This window comes from Meriones unguiculatus, chromosome 5, assembly GCF_030254825.1.
Source record: "Meriones unguiculatus strain TT.TT164.6M chromosome 5, Bangor_MerUng_6.1, whole genome shotgun sequence".
In the NCBI taxonomy this organism is placed as follows: domain Eukaryota; kingdom Metazoa; phylum Chordata; class Mammalia; order Rodentia; family Muridae; genus Meriones; species Meriones unguiculatus.
The window spans coordinates 118822162-118832571 of record NC_083353.1 but is presented as its reverse complement, the minus strand read 5'-3'; positions in this window follow the sequence as shown (position 1 = coordinate 118832571).

The following is a 10410-nucleotide window of genomic DNA, read 5'->3' as shown; positions in this document are numbered from 1 at the left end:
GTTTCCTGACCCCTCAGTCTCTAGCACTGGTGTGGAGTAGGGAGGATTGTGTGTAGTCTCCTCTCTCTCTTCACACAGCTTTCCTCATTTTCACTTAAGCTCGTGGGTGAGGATAAGATGCACAAGGCAGTGTTTGATCAGGTGTTAGACAGGGAAGAGGAACGGTCTAGAAGCTGGCTGCTGGTGATGTGATACAGCACACAGGTCAGGATTGCATCTACTAAGATGCACAGGGCGCAAGCAAACCGAAAGGCTAAGGTGACATAAGGCGACTGGGTCACCCTGACAGAAACAATGCGTACGGGTATCTCAGACACTCTCTTGACCTGTTTCTGCAGTTAGCTTGTATCAGTGTTTGCTATTTATAAATATAAGAATATGTTAATATATATGTATGTATACATACTTTCCATTTTATGCTACAATGTTGTAGTGCAGAATTGTAGTATACAATGTCGTATAAGCTCTAAGTTGTTCATTCCTAATCTTCTACAAAACTGTTCATTGATTTTCTTCATTAATGAAATTTCTTGAAACATCATCCATATACAGAATGAAACATGATCATGTCCATCCCCTGCATGTCCTCTCAAGCTTCCTCTGACGGTACCCTGAAGTGTTTCTCTCTAACCCATGTCTTGTTAACTAGTAGGTGCATGGTTTTCAGCCTTCCACTGGAGCAAGGAAACCTACCAGTGGTTTCAGTTGAATCCTCAATATAGAATGATACTTCCTTTTTCCAGCAGTTCCTCACCTGACAAGAGTGATTCATTGAGGTGCTGAGGGCCCTCCCCATCTATGCAGGAGTTTTGGCTGACGTGATCTTGTACAGGTCTCCCACAGTAATCCCAGCTGTTGTGAGTTTGAGAAGGGGCTACCCATGTCATTTCCAGATGGCATCATTTCACAGAGCTTTTCCTGTCCGTTCACTTGCACTCTTTCTACTTCCTCTTCCCTGATTTTCCCTGAATTTGGGGGTTGGTGTTAGTTGGGGGAGATGATGAGGATGTCCCCATAAGGCCGAACATATTTTCTTTCTCTTCAGCACTTTGATCAGTTCTGCAGCTCTGTACTCATTACTGCCTACTGCTAAAAGAGGCTTCTCTGACAAAAGCAAACCAGGGTTAAACCCAAATGTCAGAAGTACAATTTGACCACCTGACTACCTAGCAAAGTGATTGCTGCGGGTTCCAACCGAAGGCCTATGACCTTCCCAAACGTGGGCTTTTGGTTTGGATTACAATACCAAGCATGAGTTCCCTCGTGTTGTAAAGGACTTAACTCCATAAGAAAGCAGCTTGTTATCCCATAACAATGGTACCTCTGGGCACACTTTTCTTAACATGTCAGCATTGTGGCATGCAGGGTCCTGTTTGGGTTGGTCCATTCACACTTTTTTTTTTCTTTCCTGCAGCCTACAAAGCAGTTTCTGACCCCTTGAAAGCTACCCAGGGAAGACGTTTCCTGATTGCTTTGTGTCATCTTTCCTTCTCTCTGTCCTGATGTTAAAGTGTGTGGTGTCTCTAGCAATAGGGCCTCACCATGTAGTTCTGGTGGGGAAGGAGAGGCAGAGGCACTAGCCTGTGCCATGTCAGAGACTCCTGCAGACTCCCTGACAGGCAATTCCTCTGGAGCCATCCCCTGAACTGCGCTTTGATTCTTATTTAATAACTCCTGTTTTCTGCAGTTCTAACTTTTTATAGTTATATTTTGTTTTTTTTTGGTTAGAATATATTTTTATTAGAATAATATTAAATATTATTTTAGTTGGAATGTAACTGATCCGATTTCTTCTAACCCCATTCACCTAAATTCATGCTTTTTTTTTTTCTCTTTGGCCCCCTAACCAAAAAGTGAAAATCGTACAAACAACAACAACAAAGCCAATCGGAGAAAAATGCCAAAAACCAAATAGATACAAACAAAACCCCAGTCCACCAAAGGAACATGAAGTCTGTATACTGTTGGTCAGCTAGGCCCTCACTAACTAGTGTGTGTCCATGCAGACTTTTACACATTATTGATTTTCTTTAATTCACCCTTGATCCTCTCCTGTCCCCTATCCTGCAGGACTGTGCCCATTCGATCCTTTCATCCTCACAATGCCCACCTCTATTTTCATATCGTATTAGTTATCATCCCCCTGCTTATTTCTGTTTTCAAAAATGTAAAATATTAAAATCTCTCTTGTGGGAATTCTGTGCTTAATAATTCTGTCCTTAAATAACTTTGGCAGCTTGTTATTTTTAAGTTGCCTTTTATATAATTTAAAAGGATTGGCTATGCCTGTTCTGTCCTGTCTTTTTTTTTTTTTCCTGAGAGGATATCAACCATTCTTATTTTATATACTTTGGATTATAATACTAGTGTCTGAAGTTGTATGCTTTGGAGGTAGTGTTTCTGCTGGCTTTTGCTTATGATGTCATTTCCTTTGTGGCTTTCAGTGAGCTTTTTCCTTCAACAACTGCAGTTAACTATTTGAGACATGATATCCACAGCAGTAACATTCTCAGAAAACCTTGATTCAGAGTCTGGGAACATGGCAGGTCTGGCTCACTTCTATTTAAATGTGTCCCTGTCAGGGTGAACAGCTAGGTTCCAAATTTACAGGAAAATAACTTTCTCTCTCTTCTCCAAGCACCCTCTCAAGCAGGCTGTCGCAGAGGCAGCCAGAGGACAGACAGCTTTACAAGATGTATTAATATGTTTAAATCATGCAGACTAGTACTATTGTTAGTTTTGTTGTGTAAAAAAAAAAAAAGGATCATTTCACACAGGCTAGCTCTGCTCCTCCTGCCTCCTCCTCCCCAGCACTAGGCTTGCTCCTGCTTTCCAGCATGGCTGGCCACAGAGTTAAGCAATTTGTTCACAGCCTACAGCACCATAGAGAACCATGCATGGGCAGGTGCTAATGTTTAGAGTGAGCTGCAGGTGCCTGCATCCAGATTGGGAGTTGGGAGATCTTTGTGGAACTTGACTATGCTACAGAACTGTTCCCTGATGATGGTGTGATTACGAGGGCCAGAGTGAGATTTGAGTAAGAAAGTCCGGTGGTTAGAAAGTTTCTGTGACCACCACAAGCATTTTCTCCAGTGAGAAGTTGTGATGGATTGTATTCCTGCTTAAAATGTCAGCTTCTGATGAACCTAGTGAGAAGTGGTGAGCCTGACTTGTGTTTCTTGTGTAGAGGTCTATGTGGGCATCACCTGGAGGTAAAGTTAAGGGCACATGGTACATAATATGTGCTTCATGTGTGTCTATGTAGAGTTAGTGTCTGCGGGGTCCTCTTTGCACACTGCCTTATTGATTGTACCTGTTATTGTATCTTATGTCTGGCTAATGTGTATACTCATTCCTAGTGCATCTTTTTCATGTTTTTATTTTTTTAAAATTTTTATTGATTCTCTGTTGTGTTTCATATCATGTATCCCAAACCCACTCATCTCCCCATCCCTTCGTATTTATCTTCTGTACTTTCAACCTCACACCCCCCAAAAAAAATTAAAAAAAGTAAACAAAACAAAGCATAGAAAGCATAGAAACAAAGCATAGAAAGCATCTCCTCATGGAAACTGTAGTGTGTCACAATGTGACCCACAATATACCCACCCTGTGCCTACAGAGCTTTGCTTGACTGTTCAAGAGTAACTGGTCTGTTCTGAGGCCTCTAGCTTTCAAAGCTCTATCAATGCTGGAGTTCCTCTAGGTTATTCTGTTGTGCTGCGTCATGGAGATCCTACGGCTTTGGATCTGGAGGGCTGGCCCTTTCACACACTCCAATCTTGGTCTGGGTTGTAGCTGAGTTGGTCAGCCCACCAGCTCTTCCAGGTCCTCACACCAGAGTGAGCTTTCCAGCACTTTCCCCAGCTAGCTCACGCAATGCCGCAGCCAGCAGGGGGCAGGGTAAGCTCCCCTATGCTCCTGCTCTCACGCCCTGCATTCATGCCACCAGAGCCACGTAGATGTGCTGCGCAGTCCCACTCCCCTGCGTCCTGCAGCTGGTAAGGGCAGGGCCAGCTCTCCGGCAATCATGACCTTGGAACCACAGGTGACAAGGGGCAAAAGGGAACGAAAGCACCAACCCCACCTCCCCCGTACAAACCACCTCAAGGCAGATGAGGTGCTCTGCCAGCTCTCCCTTGCTCATGCCCTCTGGGAAGTTTCCTGCATCCCTGGTCATCTCTGCTGTCCAGGCTAGCTGCGGGGCTCACTCTCCTGAGTGTTGCCGATGATGAGGGGCAGGTCCAGGTCTCCTGCTCCCAACTGCTGCGATTGGGTCAGGGGGAGAGTCCTACTGTATCTTACCTGTTCTGTCTATGGACCGCGGGCAGCTTAGCTTTATTTATCTTTCTGTCTGTTTCCGTGGTAAATCCAAACACTCTCTTTCTCACTGTCTTAAATCCAGGGCTCAAGAAAAGTGATCTTTACCCTTTTGACGTCTCAGCCTATGGGGTTTGGTGGATTTCGTTCTCTGTTTTTTTCTTCTCTGACAAAGATTCTCATCAGACTAGCTTTCTTAAAACAAACCGTTTTGCCCAAGTAATGTGAGCTTTTCACGTGTGTCACCTACATTTATTTCTTCTTGCTCTAAAAAATGCCTTTATTGCAAAAAGAAGGATCATAGAAAATCTACTTTAGTATAGAATTATCCCTTAGAGATACTGAACATTAATATTACTTGGTGATGAAACTTAGTGTGGAATAGATAAGGAGTTTGACTGAGATTGAGCATTTTGACTTTTATGTATTTATTACATTTATTATATGTTATGTGTTATATATTTAGTATTATAGATCTTATAATATTTATTTATTTTTATATAAATGTATTCACATATGTGACCATGTCACAGTGTATATGTAGTTAGCAGACAGTTGAAGAAGTCACCTCTTTCTCCTACTGTGTGGTATCTGAGGTTTGAATTCTGATTGTCAAGTTTGGTGGCAATATCTTCTATCCACTGAGCCATGTAACTGGCTCAAGACCTTGTTTTTAAAGGAATTTAAGAAAAAAAACAAAAAATGTTTAAATAATATACTTACGATTAATTCTATATCCTATATATTTTGGTCGATAAAATGTTTTCAAAATCATGGCCTGCAACAATATAAGCTTCAGACTTAAATAACTACCCATTGTGTGTTTTGTTTCATAGCAATTTGACGGCCATGAAATCATTGCAAACACGTGGAGGCTGTGCGGTTTTTAGTTTTCGAGGCATACATGATGGCGACTGTGCTAGAATCCTCCCCTGTATCTGTGAGAAGAGGTGGGATAAGTTCCCTGGTTCATTGTACACTATGAAAGAGAAATAAAAACGATTTCTTTGTCATCTTTGTTTTCTGTGATGATTTGTGACTACTTAGTGACTGAATGTTTTAATCATAGTCAGCTGAGCAAATAGGGCAGTGAGCAGGGACAGGATGAAACATTCTTCTGAAATCTGCCTTAACAGAGCAGAAACCATCTTCCTTCCTACTAAACACAGCAGCCTGTGTCCACAGAATGGACACCCTTTGTTCCCAGCCTGGAGGAATCATTCTTTGTTTTCAGAATGATACACGGAACCAAACACAGAGCTCTGATAACAGCACACATACTTCGTCACTTCATCACCCCAAGATAGCACACTACGCTACACCATTTTAATACCCATTGCTCTGACATCGTGATTCAGAACTAGGATGTTGTTATGGGCTTCTGTTTGTTAGCTGGTTGGTTAGTGTTTGTTATTCTCTGTACATAGAAGAATTTATTTTTGAAAAGAATTTATTTGCATTAATATATAAATTTGTATTTGATGAATAGTTACCAGGCTAGTTCAAGAAACTCATACAACCATCCATAGTCCATATGTGTTCTCATTCTGTCTGTCTGTCTGTCTTTCTCTCTCATTAGCTGATAAGTTGAAACCCCATAGAAACAATAATATTGATTGAGATTAGCTGGATGCCATGGCTAAGACTCACAATCTTATAGGTACATGAGTTTGGGTGATACCTAATCTACACAGTAAGTCCGAAGCCATTGTGGGCTACACAGTGACACTCTGTCTCATTAAGCCTAATAATAATAAGGATGGTGATAGTAATAACAAGCTGTCCATAAATATTCTAGGGACAAACTGTTTCTTTTATATCATCATACTAAAACAATAAAACTCAAGAAATTTGGTATTGACCTAAGAACATATCCTACATCCATATTCATATCCGTCAGTTTTCTGGATCATATTACTACAGATGTTTCCATACTATCATCAGTGATTACACTTGTAATATCTTTTCTATCTAAATTGGTTACTGACTAATTCTGTCTTTGCTTTCTGACTTTGACATTTAAAAAAGAAAAACACCTCATATTTGACCTTGGAGTGTATATATAATAAAATGTAGGTCACTATAACTCATGAGAAATATGAGTTTTTAAAATATGTACATCTCTTCAAGAATTGTCCAGTCTAGTTTTATATCAACTTGGCAAAAGCTAAAGTCATCTGAGAGGAGGGAATCTCAATTGAGAAAATGCATCATTTCTGTCTACAGGCAATCTTATGGAGAATTTTCTTAAGTAGAGTTTGATTGGGAGGTCCTAGCTCTCTGTGGGTGATGCTATGTCTATGCTGGTAATCCTGGATCATATAAAAAAGAAAAAAAAAAAAAAAAAAACAGGCTGAGCAAGTCATGGAAACTTCCAGTAAGCAGCACTCCTGTGTGACCTCTGCATCTGATGATGCCTCCTGGCTTCTTTCAGGTTTCAGTTCCTGTCCTGGTTTACTTCAATTGATAGTCTGTGACACGGAAGAGAAAGGAAAATAACCCCCCTCCACTTCCTCTGAAGTTGCTTTGCTCATAGAGTTTATCACATTACCTTAAATAGCCAAGAATGGGGGCACACACCTTTAATCCTAGAACTTGGAAGGTGGATGAAGGTGGATCTCTGTGAGTTCAAGGCCAGCCTGGTCTACAAATCCAGTTCCAGGACAGCCAAGGCTACACACAGAGAAACCTTGTCTTGAAAAACCAAACCAAACCAAACCAACCAACCAACCAACCAACCAACCAACCAACCAACCAACCAACCAAAAAACCAATCAACCAACAACAAAACAAACAAAACAAAAAAGCCCTAACCAAGATAACCGTCAAATCCTAACAGGGCAATTTTTTTTTTTTTTTATTTTACCACCTAAAGTTCTTTTCTGCGTCTTGGCCTCCCCACTGGGCCCGGGCAAGCAGACACGTGCTACTTGTACTGTAAATTAGTATGGTTTAGTCCAGACTGCCATAACATTATGCACAGATCTGTGGTTGCATCCAGATATCTCTGTATATTTCATAATAATAATACCTGTTTTTAGATAACTGAAGTCTTTCTGCAGATCGTTTTGTTACAAAGCACTTTAATATTATAGAAATATTCTATATATTTCCTAATGTTTTGACATGTTCGTGTGAACGTGTGACATATTTCTGATAATTAACAGTTATGAATAAAGTTCTCATGCCAATTAATGTGTAAGTCACTGTGCGAACATAGATTTAATTCTCTTTAGTAAACGGCTACAACTCTGATGTCAGAATTCTTATGTTAAATGCAGTTTCATTTAGAAGAAACTTCTAGGATGTTTTGAATAGCTTACATCATCTGACTTTCCCTGCCTTATGGGAGAGTTGCCTTTTCCCCTCATCTTTGCCAACATTATCAATGCTTTAAAATTTTATGATTGTGACAAATTGAGGAAATATCACTTCTCTAAGAACTGATGATAATGCCATGTTTTCATGTACTTATTGGTCACTCAAATGTTTTCCTTTGTCAAATGTCTTTTCATATTTGTTTGCCTCAGCAGATTTGCATTTTTATTTAGTTTTACTGTATTGTTTAATGTTAATTTAGTTTAGGTATTCAGATAGTTGGTGGCTTTATTCCGTGTAGCTGTACATCCTGGCTTAGTGGCCCCATTTGCCCTGAAACAACATCTGGTTCCTTTTGCTGCTCACAAAAGTGTGATCCTTTTCTCCTTTTTTGCTGTGTAAAGTCTGTTGACTTATTTATCATTTTGTAAGACAGTGCTGATCACCTTCTGATTTCTTTTGTGGAAATAAAAACTTGTGCCTAAATGACAGGCTTTGATGAAAGCAAAGCACAGAACACATCAGCACCACTCCTTCTATTAAAATAGTCAATATCAGGAGAAAGAAAGGAGCAATTATTCTGTCTGTCACGTGTGCCCACAGTCACTCGATCTTTCTTAAGATAACCAGTCTGAACCTCTTAGAGACCAAAGAACCAAGGAGACACCTAAATACACATATATATGTACATGTCTTAGTGACTGTTCTATTGCTGTGAAGAGACAACATGGCCACAGCAACTTTTATAAAGGAAAGCATTCAGTTGGGTCATGTTTGCAATTTTGGAGGATTAATCCATTGTCATCATGGCAAGAAGTATGGCAGCATGCAGCCAGACATAGTGCTAGAGAAGTAGCTGAAAGTTCTACATGTGGATCTGCAGGAGAGCGAAAGAGAGAGAGAGGAGGCAGGGAGACTGACTTGGGCTTTTGAAACTCTAAAGCCCATTCCCAGTGACATTCCCAGTGCAACAAGGCCACACCTACTCCAACAAAGCCACACACAACTTCTGATCTCTCTCAATTAGTATCACTCCCTCTTGACCAACCATGCAAATATATGAGCCTATGAGGACCATTCTTATTCCAACTAGTAACCCAAACCAAGACAACATATATAAGTATGTATTAGCTTTGCTCATTTGAAAATACGAACAATAGCCAAATCACAATGGAAAGTTGAGGATCCATTTATTTACTTGGTCCTTGTCTCTCACAGGAGAAGATGACAACTCAGTGGTTGCTCAGTCAATAAAACTGGGTGTGTCAGTAGTCCCAGTGTGGCTTTAAGATTAAAAGTTTTAAAAGATTCTTTAAGATTCCTGTAGAGCAGGCGGCTCTTATGATGGAAGCCTGGAAATGCTAGCGCTAACACCAGCTGATTTTAATTTGTGGGGAATTAAAATAAAAACCAACCATTAAAAAAATGTGCTTAGACTAAAAAGTCAATAAAATGTTAGTTCCATATGGGTACTGGGAATCAAAGGAGGTCCTCTGGAAGAGTAGCCAATGCTCTGAACTGCCTAGCCATATCTCTAGTCCTCTATGTGAATACTATTATTAGGATTATAAACGATGGCAGATATTATTTAAATATCATACTTTTACACTATGTCTTTACTTAAAATGTTTGAGAGTTAAGGTATAAGTTGAACCATATATCTATTTGATTGCTTTAAGAGCTGTGATTCTCTAAGCTGTAATTCTAGGCTTACTGGAAAATTAGTAAGGATAAAATATCTCATCAAAGTAAGAAAAATACACAATCAACAGCGCAAGAATGACCTGAGGGCTGGATTCGGTGGCTCACACTCCGCTCTCCTAGATGGAAGGAGGGGATGGAGGAAGACCAGAATTTCCAGGCCTGTCTCAGCTAGACATCTGCTCTGGGCCACCCTGAACTATATCAAGCCACACATCAGGAAAAAAACAAAAACAACTTAAAAGAGTGTTTTGATGAGGATGAGCAAAGGCTAAAGAAGCCTCTGAGGAGTGATCGTTTAAGGTTGGTGAGAAGTTGGTAACAGAAGAGAGAAGCAGGCAGTTCACTTCTGGCCTAATGTATTAGGAGTCTGGCTTGTCATTGCATCATCAGTTCCTCTTCTGTTCCCCAGCCTGTCTCCCATTTCCCTATGGTTGATTAACCACTGTTACTTTATTTGAAGTGCAATTTAAATGGGTTTCATCAAAACAAGTCAGCAAGTTGGAAAGGCTACCATCAAATGAAAGTATAGTTTAGTGAGAGATTTGAACATATTCTGCCAAGGCTTAGTTCCTGGCAACAAACCATAGAAATCGAATAGTCTCTTACCCCCTTTCTTTTGTTTATTATTATTATTATCATTGTTTTGCTGCCATCATTGTTATTATTATTATTATTATTATTATTATTTACCATTATTGTTGTATTTGGGGTCAAGCCTGGGACTTTGCACATACCAAGCAAGGCCCTCCCCTGAGCTGTACCCCCAACCACAACGGAGTGTCTGAAATCTTTGGCATGGTTAGAATGTGAAGCTTCACTGTCAATGTGATAGCAAGAGCTTGGAATGAAGACCTGTTGATGCAAAAAAGTAGCTTTCACCCTAAAGGGAATAAAAGATCATTTATCCTGGAGCCATTTTGAGTGACCATGACTCCATGTTCCAATGTGGAAGCAGTTTCATAAAGTTTTGTAGTTTTCAGAACCGAGAAAGTCATAAATCAAAGCAAATGCAACATGCAATGGTGGGCACATCAGAGAGGTTGGGTGCAGGAAGCTTTGCTGTAAGTC